The sequence below is a fragment of the Balaenoptera ricei genome, chromosome 8 (assembly GCF_028023285.1).
Source record: "Balaenoptera ricei isolate mBalRic1 chromosome 8, mBalRic1.hap2, whole genome shotgun sequence".
NCBI classification, from domain to species: Eukaryota; Metazoa; Chordata; class Mammalia; order Artiodactyla; family Balaenopteridae; genus Balaenoptera; species Balaenoptera ricei.
Genome location: NC_082646.1, coordinates 73883963 through 73911065, shown reverse-complemented (window position 1 = coordinate 73911065; position 27103 = coordinate 73883963).

Genomic DNA, 27103 nt, shown 5'->3' with positions numbered 1-27103 from the left:
CGGGAAGCCAGACCAAGCCTCTAGACCAGCCTCAACCAACAGGGAGCAGACACCAGAAGCAAGAAAACTATGATTCTGCAATGCAGGCCAGACCCTACCCTGTGATCAGCTGGGTCCTGGCTTGGCCCATTGGCAGGCCAACACAACCTTTGGGACACTCTGGACCCCGTGCTCAACTGTGTCAGGAACTGACATCCCACCACTCCCAATAATCTGAAACAAGCTCTGGTATCCCTGGGCCCTGAAGGCAGACTCCAGGAACCAGCTCTGCCTGCCAGTAAACAGGCACTAACCCCAGGATCTGGCTTCACCTGCCAGTGGGTGGGCAACAGGCCCAGAATCTTCGGGACCATGACTCTGCCCACCAGTGAGCCAGCACAGCCCCGGGGCCATCTAGGATGCTGCAACCAGCCAGCTCATGACCAGACCCCTCTAAACAGCAGCCAGCAGCACCCACACAGGGCAGGGCCTGGCAACCAACCAGACTAGGGCCTACCAGACCACCACAAGAGAAGGACCCATGTATCCCTCTTAGGATGAACCCCTAGACCATATAGTTTGGGTGACGCATAGGATGCATCATACAAAGGGCCACTTCTCCAAGGTCGAGAAACGTAACTAACCTTCCACATACATAAAAATACAAATAGCAGCTTGGACAAAATGAGGCAGCAGAGGAATATGTTTCAGATGAAGGAACAAGATAAACCACAGAATAACTAAGTGAAGTGGAGATGATAGGCAATCTACTTGATAAAGAGTTCAGAGTAATTATTGTAAAGATGATCAGAGAACTTGGGAGGAGAATGGGTACACAGAGCAATAAGTTAGAAGTTTTTTAACAAAGAGTTAGAAAATACAAAGAACAACCAGAGATGAAAATACAATAACTGAAATGAAAAATACACTGGAAGGAATCAATAGTAGACTAAATAATTCAGAAGGATGGATCAGTGAGCTAGAAGACAGAGTAGTGGAAATCACTGCCACTGAACAGAAAAAAAAAAAGAATGAAAAGAAATGAGGACAGTTTAAGAGACCTCTGGGACAACATCAAGCACACTAATATTTGCATTATAGAGGTCCCAGAAAAAGAAGAGAGAGCTAAAGGGCCTGAGAAAATATTTGAAGAGATAATAGCTGAAAAATTACCTAACCTGGAAAAGGATATAGTCACCCCAGTCCAAGAAGTGCAGAATGTCCTATACAGGATTAACCGAAAGAGCAACACAGCAAGACACATTGTAATCAAAATGACAAAATTTATGGATAAAAAGAGAATACTAAAAGCAACAAGGGAAAAGCAACAAATAACATACAAGGAAACTGTCATAAGACTATCAGCTGATTTTTTTCAGAGAAAACTCTGCATACCAGAAGGGATTGGAATGATATATATATATATATATATATATATTTTTTTTTTTAATAGACTTTACTTTTTTTAAAAAAAGTATTTATTTATTTATTTATGGCTGTGTTGGGTCTTCGTTTCTGTGTGAGGGCTTTCTCTAGTTGTGGCAAGCGGGGCCACTCTTCATTGCGGTGTGCGGGCCTCTCACTATCGCGGCCTCTCTTGTTGCGGAGCACAGCCTCCAGACGCGCAGGCTCAGTAATTGTGGCTCACAGGCCCAGTTGCTCCACGGCATGTGGGATCTTCCCAGACCAGGGCTCGAACCTGTGTCCCCTGCATTGGCAGGCAGATTCTCAACCACTGCACCACCAGGGAAGCCCTGGAATGATATATTTAAAGCGATGAAAGGGAAAAGTCTACAACCAACAATACTCTACCCAGTAAGGCTCTTTTTGAGATTTGATGGAGAAATCAAAAGCTTTACAGACAAGCAAAAGCTAAAAGAATTTAGCATCACCAAACCAGCTTTAGAACAAATGCTAAAGGAACTTCTCTAGGTAAAAAAGAAAGGGCTACAGCTAGAAAAAAAGAAAATTACAGAATTAAAAAGCTCACTGGTAAAGGCAAACAAAGAGTAAAGGTAGGAAATCATCCACACTCAAAAGTAGTAGAAATGTTGAAAGACAAAGGTAGTAAAATAATCTGTATCTACAATAAGTAGTTAAGGAATACACAAAACGATTAGATGTAAATATCAAAAACAGTAATTGTGAGGGGAAGTGAGTACAAATGCAGGATTTTAAAATGCATTTGTAATTAAGAGAGCAGCAACTCAAAACAATCATGTATACATATAAACTGCTCTACAAAAACCTTATGGTAACCACAAACTAAAAATCTATAATAGATATACACACAGAAAAGAAAAAGGAATCCAAACATAACACTAAAGATAGTCATCAAATCACAAGAAAAGAGAACAAAAGAAGAAAGGGAAAAAAAGGCCTACAAAAACAAATCCAAAACCATTAACAAAATGACAATAAGACCATACATATTGATAACTACCTTAAATGCAAACGGACTAAATGCTCCAACCAAAAGATATAGACTGGCTGAATGGATACAAAACCAAGATCTATATATTTGCTGCCTATAAGAGACTCACTTTAGATAAAGAGACATATACAGACTGAAAGTGAGGGGTTGGAAAAGGGTATTCTATGCAAATGGAAGTCAAAAGAAAGCCAGAGTAGCAATACTTATATCAGACAAAATAGACTTTAAAATAAAGACTGTTACAAGAGACAAAGAAGTACACTACATAAGGGCTCAATCCAAGAAGTTATAACAATTGTAAATATATATGCACCCAACAAAAGAGAACTTCAATATATAAGGCAAATATTAACAGATATAAAAGGAGAAACTGACAGTAACACAATAATAGTAGGAGACTTTAACACCCCACTTACATCAATGGACAGATCTTCCAGGCAGAAAATCAATAAGGAAACACAGGCCTTAAATAACACATTAGACCAAATGGACCTAATTGATATTTATAGAGCATTCCACCTGAAAGGAGCAGAACACACATTCTTTTCAAGTGCACATGGAATATTCCCCAGGATAGATCACATGCTAGGCCACAAAACAAGCCTTGGTAAATCTAAGAAAATTGAAATCATATCAAGCATCTTTTCTGCCATAGTGCTATGTGACTAAAAATCAACTACAATAAAAAACTGCAAAAAACAGAAACAAGTGGAGGCTAAACAATATGCTACTAAAAAAACAATGGATCACTGAAGAAATCAAATTGGAAAAAAATACCTAGAGACAAATGAAAATGAAAACATGATGATCCAAAACCTATGGGATGCAGCAAAAGCAGTTCTAAGAGGGGAGTTTATAGCAATACAAGCTAACCTCAGGAAACAAGAAAAATCTCAAATAAACAACTTAACTTTACACCTAGAGCAACAAGAGAAAGAAGAACAAACAAAATCCAAAGTTAGTAGAAGGAAAGAAATCATAAAGATCAGAGCAGAAATAAGTGAGTAGAAATAAAAAAAAAAAGTGGAAAAGATCAATGAAACTAAAAGCTGGTTCTTTGAAAAGACAAACAAAATTGATAAACCTTTAGCCAGACTCATCAAGAAAAAAAAGGGAGAGGACCCAAATCAATAAAATCAGAAATGAAAAAGAAGTTACAACTGACACCACAGAAATACAAAGGATCATAAGAGACTACTATGAGCAACTATACACCAATAAAATGGACAACCTAGTAGAAATGGGCAAATTCTTAGAAAGGTACATTATCCCAAGACTGAACCAGAAAGAAATAGAAAATATGAACAGACCAATTACCAGCACTGAAATTGAATCAGTAAATTAAGAACTCCCAACAAATAAAAGTCCAGGACCCAATTGCTTCAAAGGTAAATTCTACCATACATTTAGAGAAGAGTTAACACCCATCCTTCTTAAACAATTCTAAAAAAATTGCAGAAGAAGGAACACTTCGGAAATCATTCTATGAGGCCATCATCACCCTGATACCAAAACCAGACAAAGATATCACAAAAAAGAAAACTACAGGCCAATATCACCAATGAACATAGATGCAAAAATCCTCAACAAAATACTAGCAAATTGACTCCAGCAATACATTAAAAGGAGCATACACCATGATCAAGTGGGATTTATCCCAGGGATGCAAGGATTTTTCAATATCCGCAAATCAATCAACATGATACACCACATTAACAAATTGAAGAATAAAAACCATATGATCATCTCAATAGATGCAGAAAAAGCTTTTGATGAAATTCAACATTCATTTATGATAAAAACTCTCCAGAAAGTGGGCATAGAGGGAACCTACCTCAACATAATAAAGGCCATATATGACAAACCCACAGCTATCATCATAATGGTGAAAAGCTGAAACATTTCATCTAAGCTCAGGAACAAGAAACAGCTGCCCACTCTCGCCACTTTTATTCAACATAGTTTTGGAAGTCCTAGCCACAGCAATGAGAGAAGCAAAGGAAATAAAAGGAATCCAAATCGGAAAGGAAGAAGTAAAACTGTCACTGTTTGCAGATGACATGTACTATACATAGAAAATCCTAAAGATGCCACCAGAAAACTACTAGAGGTCCTCAGTGAATTGGGTAAAGTTGCAGGATACAAAATTAACATACATAAATCTGTTGCATTTCTATACACCAACAATGAACTATCCAAAAGAGAAATTAAGGAAACAAAACCATTCACCATCACGTCAAAAAGAATAAAATCCTAGGAATAAACCTACCTCAGGAGGCAGAAGACCTGTACTCTGAAAACTATAAGACGCTGATGAAAGAAACTGAAGACCACACAAATAGATGGAAAGATATACCATGTTCTTGGATTGGAAGAATCAGTGTTGTTAGTGACTGTACTACCCAAGGCAGTCTACAGATTCAGGGCAACCCCTGTCAAATTACCAATGGCATTTTTCACAGAACTGGAACAAAAAACTTTTTAATTTGTATGGAAACACAGAGTACCCCAAATAGCCAAAACAATCTTGAGAAAGAAGAACAGAGCTGGAGGAATCAGGTTCCCTGACTTCAGACTATACTACAAACTACAAAACGGTATGGTACTGGCACAAAAACAGACACAAAGATCAGTGGAACAGAATGGAGAGCCCAGCAATAAACCCATGCACTTACGGTCAGTTAATCTATGACAAGGAGGCAAGAAAATACAATAGAGAAAAGACAGTCTCTTCAATAAGTGGTGCTGGGAAAATTGGACAGCTACATATAAAAGAATGAAATTGGAACATTCTCTAACACCATATACCAAAATAAACTCAAAATGGATTAAATACCTAAATGTAAGACTGGATACTACAATACTCACAGAAGAAAACATAAGCAGGCCACTCTTTGACATAAATCATAATATTTTATTGGATCTGTCTCCTAGAGTAATGGAAACAAAGACAAAAATAAACAAATGGGACCTAATTAAACTTAAAAGATTTGCACAGCAAAGGAAATCATAAACAAAGTGAGGAATTCCCTGGTGGTCCAGTGGTTAGGATGCTGTGCTTCCACTGCAGGGGGCATGGGTCCGCTCCCTGATCAGGGAAGTAAGATCCTGCATGTTGCACGGCGAGGCCAAAAAAAAAAAAAAAAAAAACAAGAAGAAAAGACAACCTATGGGGAGAAAATACTTACAAACAATGAGACTGATAAGGGATTAATCTCCAAAATATACAAAAAGCTCATACAGCTCAATATCAAACAAATAACTCAATCAAAAAATGGGCAGAAGATCTAAATAGACATTTTTCCAAATAAGACATACAGATGGCCAACAGGCACATGAAAAGATGCTCAGCATTGCTAATTATTAGAGACATGCAAATTAAAACCACAATGAGGTATCACCTTATACAGGTCAGAATGGCCAAGATGAAAAAGTCTACAAATAATGCTGGGGCAGGTGTGGAGAAAAGCAAACCCTCCTGCACTGCTGGTGGGAATGTAAACTGGTGCAGCCACTATGGAGAACAGTATGAAGATTTCTTAAAAAACTAAAAATAGAGTTACCATGTGGTCCAGCAATCCCACTCCTGGGCATATATGCATAGAAAACTCTAACTTGAAAAGATACATGCACCCCAATGTTCACAGCAGCACTATTTACAATAACCAAGACATGGAAGCAACCTAAATGTCCATCAACAGATGAATGGATGAAGAAGTGGTATATATATGCAATGAAATATTACTCAGCCATAAAAAAGAATGAAATAATGCCATTTGCAGCAACATGGATGGACCTAGAGATTATCTTATTAAGTGAAGTAAGTCAGACAGACAAAGACAAATATCATATATTGCTTTATGTGGAATCTAAAAAAAATTATACAGATGAACTTATTTATAAAACAGAAATAGACTCACAGACGTAGAAAACAAACTTATGGTAACCAAAGGGGAGGGGGGGGGATAAATTTGGAATTTTGGATTATCAGATACAAACTACAATATACAAAATAGATAAACAACAAGGACTGACTGTATAGCACAAGGAACTATGTTCAGTATCTTGTAATAACCTATAATGGAAATGAATCTGAAAAGGAATATATATATATGCGTATATATATATAATTGAATCACTTTGCTGTACACCTGAAACATTGTAAATCAACTATACAATAGTTGAGAATAAAAAGAGAATAAGGAAATAAAAAAATAAAGGCATTGGAAATTAAAAAAAGATAAATGTCAAATTGTGATAAAATATTTGCAGCAGATATGATAAACAAAGAATCCTTATTTTGAAAATAATACTAAAGGAAAAACTGGACAAAGGACATCATTAGAAGAATTACATACACAACTAAGATTATATATAGCGAATGAAAATGAAAAATTGGTCATTCTCACCAGCGATCAAATCATTTCAAAGATAAATAATAATGAAACACTATTTGCTGAGTTTCCGCTTTTTAGCAACAGTAATGCTCTCCAGGTTATGGTAAGATGGAGACTCTCCTGAACTGCCAATATTAATGGAAATTGGTACAACTTTTGGAAAGCAGTTACTTTAAAATTATTATTTATACAATTTGACCTAGTTTAATCTTATTTCTAGGAATGGGCTTAAAATATTAGCCAGAGACAACATCAAAGTTTTGTGTACAAAGATACTAATCATAACATTTATTATTATGGGAAAAGTGAAAAGCATTCTAAATGCTCAACAGTAAGGAAATAGTTATTAGGTGGAACTATATAAAAATGCTGATATTTGATTGTTATTGATATGCATAAATATCAATTTCATATGATTCAACCTAATGCATGACATTATGGTTTATTGTATGATGGAATTTTATGTAGCTATAAAATAGTGTTTATAAAGAATCTATAATAAAATGAGAAATGCTCACTACATCTAGTAGACTATAAAAGTAGAATACAGAACTTTATTAATAGGATAAAACTAATTTTATAAAAGAAAAAGAAATGCATGTCTGTATGAGTATGTGTATATGTAATGATATGGAGAAAATATTATTTACCAAAACACCATTTGGGAGAGTCCTGTAAGTATTTGGAGAAAATATCTTAATACACTACTCGGAGTGAGGTTTAAGACTCCATGCTGGATGTTCAAGTTCAAAAATTGGTAAACTTCCCCTTTTTTGTTGATTGCCATGATAGTTTTGCGTATGTAAAATTGAATATAGGAGGTAGAGGAGACCTGTACAGGAAGGAAAGAGTGATAGCAGAGCCAGGAAAGGGGAGTTACCTAGGAAGTTGGGGCAGGCTGCATTGAAGAAGAATTTGGGGAAATAAAAATGTCTAAGATGAATTCTAAATTCATTAGCTGTGGAGAATGCCCGCCAAAGACTTAGAGTCTGTCATACAGAGTGAAGTAAGTCAGAAAGAGAAAAACAAATACTGTATGCTAACACATATATATGGAATCTAAAAAAAAATGGTCCTGATGAACCTAGGGGCAGGACAGGAATAAAGATGCAGAAATAGAGAATGGACTTGAGGACATGGGGTGGGAGGAAAGGGTAAGCTGGGATGAAGTGAGAGAGTGGCATGGACATATATACACTACCAAATGTAAAATAGATAGCTAGTGGGAAGCAACTGCATAGCACAGGGAGATCAGCTTGGTGCTTTGTGACCACCTAGAGGGGTGGGGTAGGGAGGGTGGGAGGGAGGCACAAGAGGGAGGGGATATGGGGATATATGTATATATATAGCTGATTCACTTTGTTATACAGCAGAAACTAACACAACATTGTAAAGCAATTATACTCCAATAAAAATGTTAAAAAAAAAAGAAAAAAAAATCTGCAGTGAAGTCTGCTTACTTAAGCTTTTTTTTCTCTTCTCCTCTCCTTTCCTCTTCTCTCTCTCCCCCTCTCCTCCCCTCCCCTCCCTTCCCCTCCTTTCCCCTTCTCTCTCTCTCTGTCTCTGTCCCTTTCTCTCTCTCCCTCTCTCTGTCTCTCTTTCTCTCTCTCTCTCTGTCAATTGAGAGAGAGAACTCGAAGGGGGAAGTATGGGGAAAGGAAATATTTTCTAGGACCCAAGAGCCAGCTAATGAGGGAGTAGATGTATCTGGGTTACAAATGCACAGGAAAATCAGAGAGACGTAATCCAAAATGTTAACGGTGTTTTTCTTGGGTGATGGTGTTTTGTTTTGTTTTTTCTTCTTGATACTTCTGTTTTGTTTTTTAAGTTTATTACTTTTGTAGTCATAAAGTTATACTAAAAGGTTTCAGTATAAATGATATATACTTTTGCAAGATATACATCTTACAAAAACAATTCTCAGACAATACTGTTCTAATGGTTATTAGGATTGCACCAACGAATCCCAAGCAGAAGCATGAAAACAGGTGTAACCCCCAGTCTCAAGTTTCAGTTAAAGTAAAACAAACAAACATAAAACCCTGTTTCCTAAACAAAAATTGCAAGGACTTATAGTTTCCTACGTCCTGTAAAAACTCTGACACTGCTTCAGTTGAGGAGCCACCTGATTTTCAGGTGTTCCCTGATACACATCAGCTAAATAAAGCCTTTAGCATATATTTGAGTCACTTAAAGAAATTTATTTTTTGCATTGTGAAAATATTTCCTCACTAAAGCCTAACATTTATTGAGGTGCTATTATGTATCATGTAAAGTGGCAGGTACTTCACATATAATAATTAATTTAATCCTCACAGGCCGCGTGTCATTATTCTTATTTTACAAATGAGGTAATGGAAAAGTTTAACTTGTCTCAGGTAACCCAACTTGGATGTGGCCAGCAGTGATAATTCTTTTAGAGTACAAAGACAATGTTTCCCTGAATTGCATAAGAAGCCAAGAAATTAAGCCATTTAATGAGATTAAAAAGAAGGAGGAGGAGGAGAATAATTACCAAAACGTGTAATGTGATAGTATTTTGAAATATAGAAAATTTTCCTTTTTGACAATTCTGTTTTACCTTGCAGTCCTTATACTATTAAAACTAGACTCAGAGGCTGAGATTTTTTTCCCTCGGTGAAGGGAAGACAGAACTAAGAACCCAGCAAGAATAAAGAGCCAAATTATTGGCTTTGAATTCCAAGGCAAGCACTATAAAGCTGATAAAACAGATAATAACCTGGAGAAGAGAACAGGATTTTGAGCCTCACAAGGCTAAGAGCCCTGGAGATTCAGAGCCTTGAATTTATACCATAAGCCACAGAGTGAAGAATGGTGTATTTTCCTGGCACACACAGAGAAGATAAAAACACTTTAAGAAGGAAAAAAAATCATGAGACAATTACAAAAGTTATAACCTTAGTGACAAAGAAAATCTTAATACATTTTAGAGAGGCACAATATCTAATAAAAATCATTAAGCTTGAAGGGTAGAACATCAGAGAGGAGAAAGCTGATGTAAAGTACTTTAATGTTCTCCCTAGAGAAGTCTGGAGATCTGCAGAGGGTCCCCCTTGAATCTGCAGTTGTGTAGTGATTAGTGCATATGTGTGAGAAAACTATTACAGACCAAAGAGAGAACCACTCTAAAGGGTTAGAAGGAACAATATACAGTGATCAAACAGGAATGGGAATAGTTCTAATTTATACCAGCCAGAGTGGAAAACCTCATAATTCATAGGGTATCAGATAGTAATCTCAGAAGAGGTTTGCCTTAGTAGGGGGTGCAAAATTAGCCTTAGACTATTTACTGCTTTAGTTCTACCTAGTGAAGCTTAAAAGGCAAGACCCAAAGGGATCAAAGTGTTTTCAACTCACTTAGCTATTTCTTAGAACAAAACTCAAGGATATTCATGGGAATACAAAAATATCCAGTACCCATTAAGGTAAATTGATAATATCTGGCACCTAATAAAAATTTAACAGAGATGTGAAACAGCAGAAAAGTACAACCCAGCAAGAGGAGAAAAATCAACTTTATGCCTATAAAGTCAATGGAAACTGACTAAAAAATAACTCCAGTGAATGAATTAGTAGAAAAGAACATTAAACCATTACGATGATATTCCATATGTTCAAGAAGCTAGAGGATAGATTTAGCAGAGACATGGAAGATATTAAAAGGGACACAAATTCAACCACTAGAGATGAAAACTACAGTGTCTGAGATTTTTAAAAAATCCACTGGGTGGGATTAATAACATATTAGACATTGCTGAAGAAAAGATTAATGAACTTCATGGCAGTAAGAGAAACTTTCCAAAATGAAACACACAGAGAAAAAAGACAGGAAATAATGGAGAATCAGTTAGCTGTGGGACAGTTTCAAGTAGTCTAATATATGTGTAATTGGATTCCCTGAAAGGGAAGAGAAGTAGGGAAAGAAAAATATTTGAATAAATAATGGGCAATATTTTTTTCAAATTAGTTGAAAATTGTAAGCTTTAAGCACAAGAAACACATTATAATCAAAATTTATTAAAGTCAGTAATAAAGAGAAAATCTTGAAGAAAACCAGAGGAACAAAGACATTTTGGATAGAGAAACAAAGATAAAAATGACAGCAGACTTCACGTTGGACCCTGTGCAAATGAGAAGACAATGGAGAAACAACTTCAAGGTACTATAAGAATAAAACTGTCAATATTTAATTCTAATTCCACAAAACTATCCTTCAAAAATAAAGGTACAATAAAGACTTTTTCATACACATAAAAGCAGAAAATTTATTACCAGTGGACCTGCACTACAAGAAATGTTAGAAGAAGACCCTTTAGGCATCAGGAAAATGATCCCAGTTGGAAATCTAAACATAAACAAAGGAATGAAGAATAAGAGAAACAATAACTGTGTAAATAAATATAAAATACTTTAATGTTAGTATTGAAATATCTTTAAAAGGCAGTTGATTTTATAATGCAAAAATATGAACAATGTATTGGGGGTTTATAACATAGAAATACATTTATGACAACAATAATATAAGGTGGGAAGAAGTAAACTGTTGTAAGGTGAAATGGGAGAATATTACTTGGAAGTAGTCACTGATAAGTTAAAAATGTATACTACAAACTCTAAAGCAACCAGTAAAATAGTACAACAAAGGATTTTAGTTAATAAGTCACCATAGGAGATAAAAAGAAATTCAATTCAAAAGAAGTCAGGAAATAGAAAAAAATGGAAAGAATAGATGAGACACATTTTTTAAAAAATTAGCAAGATGGTAGATTGACAGCTGACCATATCAATAATCTCATTAAATATAAATGGTCTAAGCACTGCAATTAAAAGGCAGAGTTTGTCAGATTGGATAGAAAGGTAAGACACAACTATATGTTGCTTACAAGAAACCCACTTTAATAAGTTAGAAGTAAAATGTTTGGAAAAATAAACCATGCTAATGGAGCCAAAAGAAATCTGGAATTGCTTTTTTTTTTTTTTTTTTTGTAGTGGGGAATGTGAAGACTTCAGGTGAAATAGATTGAGAAACTGATTGGAAATTGAATGCAAACTAAGACCACTTGACTGTTACTGAAATGAATAGCCCAGTTTGCTTTTTTTTTTTTTTTAAAGAAATTCACGTTCTTTTATTTATTTATTTATTTATTTATGATTGTGTTGAGTCTTTGTTTCTGAGCGAGGGCTTTCTCTAGTTGCGGAAAGTGGGGACCACTCTTCATCGCGGTGCGCGGGCCTCTCACCATCGCGGCCTCTCTTGTTGCAGAGCACAGGCTCCAGACGCGCAGGCTCAGTAATTGTGGCTCACGGGCCCAGTTGCTCCGTGGCATGTGGGATCTTCCCAGACCAGGGCTCGAACCCGTGTCCCCTGCATTGGCAGGCAGATTCTCAACCACTGCGCCACCAGGGAAGCCCTGGAATTGCTATTTTAATACAAGACAAAGTAGGTTTCAGAGCAAAGACTATTACTAGGAATAAAGAGTGTCAATTCATCAAGAAGACATAACAATCTTAACTGTTTATGCACCTGATAACAGTGTCAAAATACATAAAGAAAAAATAGATAAAACTGAAATTAGATATAGAAATTCAAAATTAGAGTTGGAGATTTCAACAATATTCTCTCAATAATTGATAGAACAAGTAGACAGGAAATCAGGAAGGATATAAAAGTCTTGAACAATATTATCAACCAACTTGACCTAATTGACATTTATAGAACACTGTACCTAGTAACAGCAGAATGCACACTGTTTTCAAGTGCACAGGGGATGTTTACCAAGATAGACCATATTCTGGACCAGAAAAGAATTCTCAATGAATTTAAAATGATTCAAATCATTCAAATATATTCTATGATCACAACAGACATAAATTAGAAATCAGTAACAGAGAGGTTTCTGGAAAATCTCAAATATTTGAAAGCTAGGTAGCACATTTATAAAGAACACATAGGTCAAAAAGAAACCAGAAAGGCAATTCTAATGTATTTTGAATGGAATGAAAATTAAAATGCAACATATCAAAATTTGTAGGATGCTGCTCAGTTACTACTTAGAGGGAAATTTATAAGACTAAAAGCCTATTAAAAAACAAGAAAGGTCTCCTCAGTGCTCTATGATGACCTAAATGGGGAGGAAATCTAAAGAAGAGTGGATAGGGACTTCTCTGGTGGTCCAGTAGGTAAGACTCCATGCTCCCAATGCAGGGGCCCTGGATTTGATTCCTGCTCAGGGAACTAGATCCCACATGCATACTGCAACTAAGAGTCCATATGCCACAACTAAGAGTCCACATGCCACAACTAAGAAGTCCACATGCCGCAACTAAGAAGCCCACATGCCACAGCTATGAGCCTGCATGCTGCAACTAAAAGATCCCGCATGCTGCAATGAAGATCCCGTGTGCCACAATGAAGACCTGGCCCAGCCTGAATACATAAATAAATAAATATTTAAAAATAAATTAGGCTGGTCTGCGTGCAGTGGTGTTTACAATTAATTGATCACAGCCAGTTACAGATTTCTTGGACTTCCCTGGTGGCGCAGTGGTTGAGAATCTGCCTGCCAATGCAGGGGACACGGGTTCAAGCCCTGGTCTGGGAAGATCCCACATGCCGTGGAGCAACTAGGCCCGTGAGCCACAGCTACTGAGCCTGCGCGTCTGGAGCTTGTGCTCTGCAACAAGAGAGGCCGCGACAGTGAGAGGCCTGCGCACTGCGATGAAGAGTGGCACCCGCTCGCCGCAACTAGAGAAAGCCCTTGCACAGAAATGAAGACCCAACACACCAAAATAAATAAATAAATAATTTAGAAAATTTTTTAAAAATAAGAAAGAGTGGATATATGTGTACGTATGACTGATTCACTTTGCTGTACAGCAAGAAACTAACACAACATTGTAAAGCAAATATACTCCAATAAAATTAATAAAAAAAGAAACTTCTGAAATCCATGACCTCAGTTTCAACCTTAAGAAATAGAAAATAAATAAATAAAATGAACCCAAGTAAGCAGAAGAAAGGGAATAATAAACATCAGAGCAAGAATCAATGAAATAGAAGAAAGAAAAACTATAAGGAAAATCAATGAAACCAAAGTTGGTACTTTGAGAAGATTAATAAAATGGATAACAAGCTAGTCAAAGTGATAAGGAAAAAAGAAAAAAAGGCACAAATAACACCAACAGATATTCTAAAGATATTAAAGGGATAATAAAGGAGTATTATAAACAACTTTATGCCTATAGATTTGACAGCTTAGAAAAAAGTGGGAAAGTTTCCATAAAAGACACAAACTATCAAAGCTCACTTAAGAAGAGATGAACAACTTTGTTATCTGCATATCTATTAAAGCAATTGATTTTGTAGTTCAAAACCTTCTCAGAAAGGAACTCCAGGGCTAGATGGCTTCATTGGTAAATTCTATCAAAGGTAGAAATAGTACCAATTCTACAAAAACCTTCCAGAAAATTGAAGCAGGAGAAATATTTCTCAACTCATTTTATGAGGCCAATTTTACTCTGCCATCAAAACCACACAATAGCATCACAAGAAAGAAAATCACAGATCAAAATTCCTCATAAACACACATTAACAAATTTTTAAAAGTTTAACAAATAAAATGCAACAACATGTAAAAAGGATAATTCATCATGACCAAGTGGATTTCCCTCCCAGGAATGCAAAGTTGGTTTAACATTAAATATAAATCAGTGCTGAGTAACATAAGCAAAAATGGCAGAATAGGAAACTCCCAAAGCACATCCCTCCAGAAGAGCAGTGATAAGCTTGCAAAAAATGTCAAACTCAAGTTTTTCAAAACTCTGGAAACTAATGAAAAAGCTTACAGCAGCAAGGGGAACACTTAATCAATTCGTGGTATATATACACAATGGAATATTACTCAGCCATTAAAAAGAATGAAATAATGCCATTTGCAGCAACATGGATGGACTTAGAGATTGTCATACTGAGTGAAGTAAGTCAGACAGAGAAAGAGAAATATTGTATGATATCACTTATATGTGGGATCTAAAAAAAATGATACAAATGAAGTTATTTACAAAACAAACAGATTTACAGACTGAGAGAATGAACTTATGGTTACCAGGGGGAAGGGTGGTGGTGGGGAAGGACAGTTAGGGAGTTTGGGACTGACACGTACACATTGGTATATTTAAAATGGATAACCAACAGGGACCTACTGAATAGCACAGGGAACTCTGCTCAATATTATGTAACAACCTAAAGGGGAAATTAATTTGAAAAAGAATAGATACATGTATATGGATAACTGAATCACTTTGTTGTACACCTGAAACTAACACAACATGGTTAATCAAAAAGTTGAAAAAAAACCCTGAATCTCTGTAAGAGAGCTTTGTGGCACTTTAACTTCCCCTGGTTTTTTCTCACTCCACTCCACCTTGGTGGAGGCTTTGAAGATAATAGTACACATTTCCAGTACAGGAACATAGTACCAGATGAGCAGAATGGACATTATTATCAAAGAATTGTGGTTTTGACCTGTCTGGTGACTCTCTGAAGGACCAGCTTAAAGGACATGCCTTTATTTTGCCCAAGGGAACTCTCCCAGGGCTGAGATGGCAATCCAGGGGAGGGTTGAAAACATTTAAAGGCACACGTATTTGTCACTGCCACCTGGGACAAAGTATAGCTGTTGGGGCAAGCGGTAAAATAACCAAAAAGTTCAGAGGAAAGGCTGGGGCATGAGATGCTTTGGGGAATTAGCACTTTGAAAAGCTCCCACATGTTCCTGGAATCTAGAAGGACAAGTACATGTGCAGGGCTAAGCACACACTCAGAAAATACCTGGTAAGGCCCTAGCTCTCACCTTTGGCTGACTTCTGTGCAAGTAGAAAGTGAGAACTAAGGTAGAGTTGTAAACTAACTGGGCTAAATGTTGAAGGCATGCCCCAACACATACAAAAGCCCATTTGCAAAGCCCATTTACATATCCATCATTATAGTATTGTAGAAAATATTTTTACTGCCCTAAAAAGTCCTCTGTGCTCTGCCTGCTCATCTCTCTGCCTTTCCCACAGTCCAACCCCTGGTAACAACTGATCTTCTTACTGTCTCCATAGTTTTGCCTTCTCCAGAATGTCATATAGTTGGAATCATACACTATGTACCGTTGACCCTTGAACAATGCAAGGGTTAATTCGAATGTAACTTTTGGTCAGCCTTCTGTATCTGCGATTCCTCTCCAAATGCATATTCAACGAACCACAGACCCTGTAGTACTGTAGTATTTAGTATTGAAAATATTCACATATAAGTGGAACCACATAGGTCAAACCCTCATTGTTCAGGAGTCAACTGTAGTCTTTCCACACTGGCTTCTTTCACTTAGTAATATACATTTAATACATATTCTCCATGTCTTTTCATGACTTGATATTTCATTTCTTTTTAGTGCTGAATAATATTCCATTGTCTGGATGTACCATAGTTTCTTTCTTTCTTTTTTTAAAAAAATTATTTATTTTTGGCTGCATTGGGTCTTCGTTGCTGTGTGTGGGCTTTCTCTAGTTGCGGCAAGTGAGAGCTACTCTTCGCTGCGGTGCACAGACTTCTCATTGCGGTGGCTTCTCTTGTTGCAGAGCATGGGCTCTAGGCTCACAGGCTTCAGTAGCTGTGGCACATGGGCTCAATAGTTGTGGCTCGTGGGCTCTAGAGCGCAGGCTCAGTAGTTGTGGCACACGGGCTTAGTTGCTCCGCGGCATGTGGGATCTTCCCAGACCAGGGCTCGAACCCGTGTCCCCTGCATTGGCAGGCGGATTCTTAACCACTGCACCACCAGGGAATTCCTACCATAGTTTCTTTAGCCATTTACCTACTGAAAGACATCTTGGTGGCTTCCAAGTTTTGGCAATTATGAATAAAGCTACTATAAACATCCATGTGCAGGTTTTTTGTGGATATAGGTTTTCGGTTCCTTTGGTTAAATACCAAAGAGTGTGATTGCAGGATTGTATGGTAAGAATATGTTTAGTTTTGTAGGAAACTGCCAAACTGTCTACCAGAGTGGCTATACTATTTTGCATTCTCAGCAGCAATGAATGAGAGTTCTTTTTGTTCCACATCCTCACCAACATTTGGTATTGTCAGGTTTTTGGATTTCGGCCAATCTAATAGGCGTGTTGTGGTATCTCATTGTTCTTTTAATTTGCATTTCCCTGATGACATATGATGTTGAACATCTTTTCATATGCTTACTTACTATGTGTATATCTTCTTTGATGACATGTCTGTTAAGGTATTTGGCCCATTTTTAAATCAAATTGTTTTTTTTATTGGTGGGTTTTAAGGGTTCTTTGTATACTTTTGATAAAAATTCTTTATCAGATATGTCTTTTATGAATATTTTCTCCCATTTTTGGTTTGTCTCCTCATTTCTTGACATTATCTATCACAGAGCAGAAGTTTTAAATTTTAATGAAGTCCAGCTTATCAACTATTTCTTTCAAGGAAGGTGCCCTTGCTATTGTATCTAAAATGTCATCACCATGCCCAAGGTCATCTAGGCTTTTCTCTTAATTATTGAAGATTTATAGTTTTGCATTTCACATTTAGGTATGTAACTCATTTAGAGTTAATTGTGAAGGGCGTATGGTCTGTGTTTAGGTTCATTTTTTTGCCCATGGATTACCAGTTGTTCCAGTACCATTCTTTTTTGGAAGTTAATACAATCATTTATTAAATTACTAACTTGTATTTGGTCTGCCTATTAACTCCATTTACCTATTACTTCCATTTCAAGACAGAAGCCATATTTATGCCTTAACTTCAGGCACTGAGGACACAGTGATTTGAGCCTAAAGATCCTTATATTCTAGAGGAGAGACAGGAAATTTAAAAAGAAAAACTTCATAGACACTTTCTTTTTTTAAATAAATTTATTTATTTATTTATTTTATTTTTGGCTGCATTGGGTCTTCATTGCTGCGTGTGGGCTTTCTCTGGTTGCGGCAAGTGGGGGCTATTCTTCGTTGTGATGCGCGGGCTTCTCACTGCGGTGGCTTCTCTTGTTGTGGAGCATGGGCTGTAGGCTCGCGGGCTTCAGTAGTTACAACACGCAGGCTCAGTAGTTGTGGCTTGTGGGCCCTAGAGCACAGGCTCAGTAGTTGTGGCACAGGGGCTTAGTTGCTCCGCGTCATGTGAAATCTTCCCGGACCAGGGCTCGAACCCGTGTCCCCTGCATTGGCAGGCAGATTCTTAACCACTGTGCCACCAGGGAAGTCCAAGACACTCTCTAAAACAGTGTTTGTGAGGAAGGTGGCATAAGTTGATATAATAGATTGAAATCACGATAAGAGACACTAGCTATGCGGGGTGGTCTCAGTAGTAAAGTGACACTTGATTCAGGGACGGAGTGCCTAGAAGTGCCTTATTAAGTTTGATTCAAAATGAGAAGATATATTAATCAGGAGCTGAGAGGTGAAGAAAGGCCCTTTGTGGGCAACTGGGAAAGTAGCCCAGACAGAGCCCGGTTACCAAATACCCACAACAGAGTCAAAATTAACACATTTTCTATTTTTTTCAAGACTGTGTGCCATTGACCTAACCAAATGTTGGGTTTGCTGAAGCCCCACCCATTCACAGAGTCTCTAAGAACTTCACCCATAGGATTCTTTGTGTCTGAAGAAGCTTAAGTTCAAGTTGAGGGAGAGAGAAGTCTTGCAGTGAAAAGCAAAGTGCAAGGGCTGTTCACAGCTCAGCATGGCAGAATTACTATGCTATCTTCTCTTAATTTTTTTGGACCTCATCAGGATCTGATCACTAATGTTGATTAATATATTTCCTGCATTACCTGCTGGGATTCCCCCCTCCCCCCCCTTTTTTTTCACACACTGTATTTTATTTTTACAAGAGATAAATAGACTGACATCAAGCATTGTACATGGATAACCACAACAAAAGCGACAATGATTGCAATTACAAAACATGAAACACACTCATACTATGTCATAATATTGACATTCAGTCCAGTAATCCTCCACTGTAGCAGCTCCTTTACTTTGCAGTGAAAATTGATTTGTGTATTCTTTGCCTCTGAGTCCTTGTGGGATTTTTTTTTTTTAATTCAAACAGAAAGTCACAAAAATTATACTCATCCTCATCAGTTCACTCAGTCCCACGTAATTAATTTTTTTTTCTCATCTTGATCTTTTGTTAGCACTTTTATGAGTTCATCAGTTTTTCATTAGAGTTCTGAAAATGCTTATTCATTCAGTTCAGCAGTAGAGTCAGTTACCAGAAACCTGTACTTGTCAGAGTCTTTTCTATGAATTTCTTGAAGATGAAACCCTTTTATAGGAACATATTTGCAAAAGCATCAGAGTACACCCAGAACTGTCTGTAAATGACAAAAGACTTAAAAATGACCACGGTTAAAGATTTGATGAAAATTCATAATAATGCAGTTGACAAGAAAATTAGTTATTTCTGAGATATACATTTTAAAGTAATAACTAGGATTATGACTTATAACATTATACCAGAACATATAAGATTTTTAGAAATTTCATGTAATGTCTGAAACATTTATATTAACATATTTCCATACAAATAACCCAATGAAAGTTTAGTATTAGTTGTTTTGTTTGTTTTTTTTATACTGCAGGTTCTTATTAGTCATCAATTTTATACACATCAGTGTATACATGTCAATCCCAATCGCCCAATTCAGCACACCACCATCCCCACCCCACCGCAGTTTTCCCCCCTTGGTGTCCATATGTCTGTTCTCTACATCTGTGTCTCAACTTATGCCCTGCAAACCAGCTCATCTGTACCATTTTTCTATGTTCCACATACATGCGTTAATATACGATATTTGTTTTTCTCTTTCTGACTTACTTCACTCTGTATGACAGTCTCTAGATCCATCCATGTCTCAACAAATGACTCAATTTCGTTCCTTTTTGTGGCTGAGTAATATTCCATTGTATATATGTACCCCAACTTCTTTATCCATTCGTCTGTTGGTGGGCATTTAGGTTGCTTCCATGACCTGGCTATTGTAAATAGTGCTGCAATGAACATTCGGGTGCATGTGTCTTTTTGAATTACGGTTTTCTCAGGGTATATGCCCAGTAGTGGGATTGCTGGGTCATATGGTAATTCTATTTTTAGTTTTTTAAGGAACCTCCATATTGTTCTCCATAGTGGCTGTATCAATTTACATTCCCACCAACAGTGCAAGAGGGTTCCCTTTTCTCCACACGCTCTCCAGCATTTGTTGTTTGTAGATTTTCTGATGATGCCCATTCTGACGGGTGTGAGGTGATACCTCATTGTAGTTTTGATTTGCATTTCTCTAATAATTAGTGATGTTGAGCATCTTTTCATGTGCTTCATGGCCGTCTGTATGTCTTCTTTGGAGAAATGTCTATTTAGGTCTTCTGCCCATTTTTGGATTGGGGTGTTTGTTTCTTTAATATTGAGCTGCATGAGCTGTTTATATATTTTGGAGATTAATCCTTTGTCCGTTGATTCGTTTGCAAATATTTTCTCCCATTCTGAGGGTTGTCTTTTCGTCTTGTTTATGGTTTCCTTTGCTGTGCAAAAGCTTTGAAGTTTCATTAGGTCCCATTTGTTTATTTTTGTTTTTATTTCCATTACTCTAGGAGGTGGATCAAAAAGGATCTTGCTGTGATTTATGTCAAAGAGTGTTCTTCCTATGTTTTCCTCTAAGAGTTTTATAGTGTCCAGTCTTACATTTAGGTCTCTAATACATTTTGAGTTTATTTTTGTGTATGGTGTTAGGGAGTATTCTAATTTCATTCTTTTACATGTAGCTGTCCAGTTTTCCCAGCACCACTTATTGAAGAGACTGTCTTTTCTCCATTGTATATCTTTGCCTCCTTTGTCATAGATTAGTTGACCATAGGTGCGTGGGTTTATCTCTGGGCTTTCTATCTTGTTCCATTGATCTATGTGTCTGTTTTTGTGCCAGTACCATATTGTCTTGATTACTGTAGCTTTGTAGTATAGTCTGAAGTCAGGGAGTCTGATTCCTCCAGCTCCGTTTTTTTCCCTCAAGACTGCTTTGGCTATTCGGGGTCTTTTGTGTCTCCATAAAAATCTTAAGATGATTTGTTCTAGCTCCGTAAAAAATGCCATTGGTAATTTGATAGGGATTGCATTGAATCTGTAGATTGCTTTGGGTAGTATACTCATTTTCACAATGTTGATTCTTCCAATCAAAGAACATTGTATATCTCTCCATCTGTTGGTATCATCTTTAATTTCTTTCATCAATGTCTTATAGTTTTCTGCATACAGGTCTTTTGTCTCCCTAGGTAGGTTTATTCCTAGCTATTTTATTCTTTTTGTTGCAATGGTAAATGGGAGTGTTTCCATAATTTCTCTTTCAGATTTTTCATCATTAGTGTATAGGAATGCAAGAGATTTCTGTGCATTAATTTTGTATCCTGCAACTTTACCATATTCATTAATTAGCTCTAGCAGTTTTCTGGTGGCAGTTTTAGGATTCTCTATGTATAGTATCATGTCATCTGCAAACAGTGACAGTTTTACTTCTTCTTTTCCAATTTGTATTCCTTTTATTTCTTTTTCTTCTCTGATTGCTGTGGCTAGGACTTCCAGAACTATGTTGAATAATAGTGGTGAGAGTGGACATCCTTGTCTCGTTCCTGATCTTAGAGGAAATGCTTTCAGTTTTTCACCGTTGAGAATGATGTTTGCTGTGGGTTTGTCATATATGGCCTTTATTATATTGAGGTAGGTTCCCTCTATGCCCACTTTCTGGAGAGTTTTTATCATAAATGGGTGTTGAATTTTGTCAAAAGCTTTTTCTGCATCTATTGAGATGATCATATGGTTTTTATTCTTCAATTTGTTAATATAGTGTATCACATTGATTGATTTGCATATATTGAAGAATCCTTGCATCCCTGGGATAAATCCCACTTGATCGTGGTGTATGATCCTTTTAATGTGTTGTTGGATTCTGTTTGCCAGTATTTTGTTGAGGATTTTTGCATCTATATTCATCAGCGATATTGGTGTGTAATTTTCTTTTTTTGTAGTGTCTTTGTCTGGTTTGGGTATCAGGGTGATGGTGGCCTCATAGAATGAGTTTGGGAGTGTTCCTTCCTCTGCAATTTTTTGGAAGAGTTTGAGAAGGATAGGTGTTAGCTCTTCTCTAAATGTTTGATAGAATTCACCTGTGAAGCCATCTGGTCCTGGACTTTTGTTTGTTGGAAGATTTTTAATCACAGTTTCAATTTCATTACTTGTGATTGGTCTGTTCATATTTTCTGTTTCTTCCTGGTTCAGTCTTGGAAGGTTATACCTTTCTAAGAATTTGTCCATTTCTTCCAGGTTGTCCATTTTATTGGCATAAAGTTGCTTGTAGTAGTCTCTTAGGATGCTTTGTATTTCTGCGGTGTCTGTTGTAACTTCTCCTTTTTCATTTCTGATTTTATTGATTTGAGTCCTCTCCCTCTTTTTCTTGATGAGTCTGGCTAATGGCTTATCAATTTTGTTTATCTTCTCAAAGAACCAGCTTTTAGTTTTATTGATCTTTGCTATTGTTTTCTTTGTTTCTATTTCATTTATTTCCACTCTGATCTTTATGATTTCTTTCCTTCTGCTAGCTTTGGGTTTTGTTTGTTCTTCTTTCTCTAGTTCCTTTAGGTGTAAGGTTAGATTGTTTACTTGAGATTTTTCTTGTTTCTTTAGGTAAGCTTGTATAGCTATAAACTTCCCTCTTAGAACTGCTTTTGCTGCATCCCATAGGTTTTGGGTCGTCGTGTTTTCATTGTCATTTGTCTCTAGGTATTTTTTAATTTCCTCTTTGATTTCTTCAGTGATCTCTTGGTTATTTAGTAACGTATTGTTTAGCCTCCATGTGTTTGTGTTTTTTACGTTTTTTTCCCTGTAATTCATTTCTAATCTCATAGCGTTGTGGTCAGAAAAGATGCTTGGTATGATTTCAATTTTCTTAAATTTACTGAGGCTTGATTTGTGACCCAAGATGTGATCTATCCTGGAGAATGTTCTATGAGCACTTGAGAAGAAAGTGTATTCTGCTGTTTTTGGATGGAATGTCCTATAAATATCAATTAAATCTATCTGGTCTATTGTGTCATTTAAAGCTTGTGTTTCCTTATTTATTTTCATTTTGGATGATCTGTCCATTGGTGTAAGTGAGGTGTTAAAGTCCCCCACTATTACTGTGTTACTGTCAACTTCCTCTGTTATAGCTGTTAGCAGTTGCCTTATGTATTGAGGTGCTCCTATGTTGGGTGCATATATATTTATAATTGTTGTATCTTCTTCTTGGATTGATCCCTTGATCATTATGTAGTGTCCTTCCTTGTCTCTTGTAACATTCTTTATTTTAAAGTCTATTTTATCTGATATGAGTATAGCTACTCCAGCTTTCTTTTGATTTCCACTTGCATGGAATATCTTTTTCCATCCCCTCACTTTCAGTCTGTATGTGTCCCTAGGTCTAAAGTGGGTCTCTTGTAGACTGCATATATATGGGTCTTGTTTTTGTATTCAGCAAGCCTGTGTCTTTTTTTTTTTTTTTTTTTTTTTTATTTTTTATTTATTTATTTATGGCTGTGTTGGGTCTTCGTTTCTGTGCGAGGGCTTTCTCTAGTTGCGGCAAGTGGGGGCCACTCTTCATCGCGGTGCGCGGGCCTCTCATTATCACGGCCTCTCTTGTTGCGGAGCACAGGCTCCAGACGCGCAGGCTCAGCAGTTGTGGCTCACGGGCCTAGTTGCTCCGCAGCATGTGGGATCTTCCCAGACCAGGGCTCGAACCCGTGTCCCCTGCATTGGCAGGCAGATTCTCAACCACTGCGCCACCAGGGAAGCCCAAGCCTGTGTCTTTTGGTTGGAGCATTTAATCCATTCACATTTAAGGTAATTATCGATATGTATGTTCCTATGACCATTTTCTTAATTGTTTTGGGCTTGTTATTGTAGGTCTTTTCCTTCTCTTGTGTTTCCTGCCTAGAGAAGTTCCTTTAGCATTTGTTGTAAAGGTGGTTTGGTGGTGCTGAATTCTCTTAGCTTTTGCTTGTCTGTAAAGGTTTGAATTTCTCCATCAAATCTGAATGAGATCCTTGCTGGGTAGAGTAATCTTGCTTGTAGGTTTTTCTCCTTCATCACTTTAAATATGTCCTGCCACTCTCTTCTGGCTTGCAGAGTTTCTGCTGAAAGATTGGCTGTTAACCTTATGGGGATTCCCTTGTGTGTTATTTGTTGTTTCTCCCTTGCTGCTTTTAATATTTTTTCTTTGTATTTAATTTTTGATAGTTTGATTAATATGTGTCTTGGCGTGTTTTTCCTTGGATTTATCCTGTATGGGACTCTCTGTGCTTCCTGGACTTGATTAACTATTTCCTTTCCCATATAAGGGAAGTTTTCAACTATAATCTCTTCAAATATTTTCTCAGTCCCTTTCTTTTTCTCTTCTTCTTCTGGGACCCCTATAATTCGAATGTTGGTGCATTTAATGTTGTCCCAGAGGTCTCTGAGACTGTCCTCCGTTCTTTTCATTCTTTTTTCTTTATTCTGCTCTGCAGTAGTTATTTCCACTATTTTATCTTCCAGGTCACTTATCCGTTCTTCTGCCTTAGTTATTCTGCTATTGATCCCTTCTAGAGGATTTTTTATTTCATTTATTGTGTTGGTCATCATTGTTTGTTTGCTCTTTAGTTCTCCTAGGTCCTTGTTAAACGTTTCTTGTATTTTCTCTATTCTATTTCCAAGATTTTGGATCATCTTTACTATTGTTATTCTGAATTCTTTTTCAGGTAGACTGCCTATTTCCTCTTCATTTGTTAGGTCTTATGGGTTTTTACCTTGCTCCTTCATCTGCTGTGTGTTTTTCTGTCTTCTCATTTTGCTTAACTTACTGTGTTTGGGGTCTCCTTTTTGCAGGCTGCAGGTTCGTAGTTCCCGTTTTTGGTGTCTGCCCCCAGTGGCTAAGGTTGGTTCAGTGGGTTGTGCAGGCTTCCTGGTGGAGGGGACTGGTGCCTGTATTCTGGTGCATGAGGCTGGATCTTGTCTTTCTGGTGGGCAGGTCCACGTCTGGTGATGTGTTTTGGGGTGTCTGTGGCCTTATTATGATTTTAGGCAGCCTCTCTGCTAATGGATGGGGTTGTGTTCCTGTCTTGCTAGTTGTTTGGCATAGGGTGTCCAGCACTGTACCTTGCTGGTCATTGAGTGAAGCTGGGTCTTGGCGTTGAGATGGAGATCTCTGGGAGATTTTCGCCGTTTGATATTACGTGGAGCTGGGAGGTCTCTTGTGGACCAGTTTCCTGAAGTTGGCTGTCCCACCTGAGAGGCACAGCCCTGACGCCTGGCTGGAGCGTCAGGAGCCTTTCATCCACACGGTTCAGAATAAAAAGGGAGAAAAAATAGAAAGGAAGAAAGATAGAAGATAAAATAAAAGAAAATAAAATAAAGTTAGTAAAATAAAAAATAAAAAATAATTATTAAGAAAAAAACATTTTAAAGTAAGAAAAATAATGGACGGACAGAACCCTAGGACAAATGGTAAAAGCAAAGCTATACAGACAAAATCACACACAGAAGCATACACATACACATTCACAAAAAGAGAAAAAGGGAAAAAAATATATATATATCGTTGCTCCCAAAGTCCACCTCCTCAATTTGGGATGATTCGTTGTCTATTCATGTATTCCACAGATGCAGGGTACATCAAATTGATTGTGGGGATTTAATCCGCTGCTCCTGAGGCTGCTGGGAGAAATTTTCCGTTCTCTTCTTTGTTTGCACAGCTCCTGGGGTTCAGCTTTGGAGTTGGCCCCACCTCTCCGTGTAGGTCGCATGAGGGCATCTGTTCTTTGCTCAGGCAGGACGGGGTTAAAGGAGCAGCTGATTCGGGGGCTCTGGCTCACTCAGGCCGGGGGAAGGGAGGAGTGCGGATGCGGGGCGAGCCTGCGGCGGGAGAGGCCTGTATGACGTTGCAACAGCCTGAGGTGCGCCGTGTGTTCTGGGGAAGTTGTCCCTGAATCATGGGACCATGGCAGTGGCGGGCTGCACAGGCTCCTGGGATGGGAGGTGTGGAGAGTGACCTGTGCTTGCACACAGGCTTCTTGGTGGTGGCAGCAGCAGCCTTAGCATATCATGCCCGTCTCTGGGGTCCGCGCTGATAGCCGCGGCTCATGCCCGTCTGTGGAGCTCCTTTAAGCGGCGCTCTTAATCTCCTCTCCTCGCGCAACAGGAAACAAAGAGGAAAGAAAAAGTCTCTTGCCTCTTCGGCAGCTCCAGACCTTTTCCCGGACTCCCTCCCAGCTAGCAGTGGTGCGCTAACCCCTTCAGGCTGTGTTCTCGCAGCAAACCCCAGTCCTCTCCCTGCGATCCAACTGAAGCCGAGCCTCAGCTCCCAGCCCCCGCCCGCCCTGGCGGGTGAGCAGACAAGCCTCTCGGGCTGGTGAGTGCTGGTCGGCACCGATCCTCTGTGCGGGAATCTCTCCGTTGTGCCCTCCGCACCCCTGTTGCTGCGCTCTCCTCCATGGCTTCAAAGCTCCCCGACTCCGCTACCCGCAGTCTCTGCCCGTGAAGGGGCTCCTAGTGTGTGGAGACCTTTCCTCCTTCACAGCTCCCTCCCACTGGTGCAGGTCCTGTCCCTATTCTTTTGTCTCTGTTTTTTCTTTTTTCTTTTGCCCTACCCAGGTACGTGGGGAGTTTCTTGCCTTTTGGGAGGTCTGAGGTCTTCTGCCAGCGTTCAGTAGGTGTTCTATAGGAGCTGTTCCACGTGTAGTTGTATTTCTGATGTATTTGTGGAGAGGAAGGTGATCTCCGCATCTTACTCTTCCGCCATCTTGAAGCTCCTCCCATTTGTGTCATTTTTTAAGATTCCACATATAAGTGATATCATGATAAATGTCATATGATATTTGTCTTTCTCTGTCTGACTTACTTCACTTAATATGATAATCTCTAGGTCTATCCATGTTTGCTGCAAATGGCATTATTTCATTTTTTTTTATGGCTGAGTAATATTCCATTGTATGTATATGCCACATCTTTATTCATTCATCTTTCGATGGACATTTCGGTTGCTTCCATGTCTTGGCTATTGTAAATAGTGCTGCTGTGAACACTAGGTTGCATGCATCTTTTTGAAGTAGTTTTCTCTGGATATATGCCCAGGAGTGGGATTGCTGGATCATATGGTAACTCTATTTTTAGTTTTTTTAAGGAACCTCCATACTGTTCTCCATAGTGGAA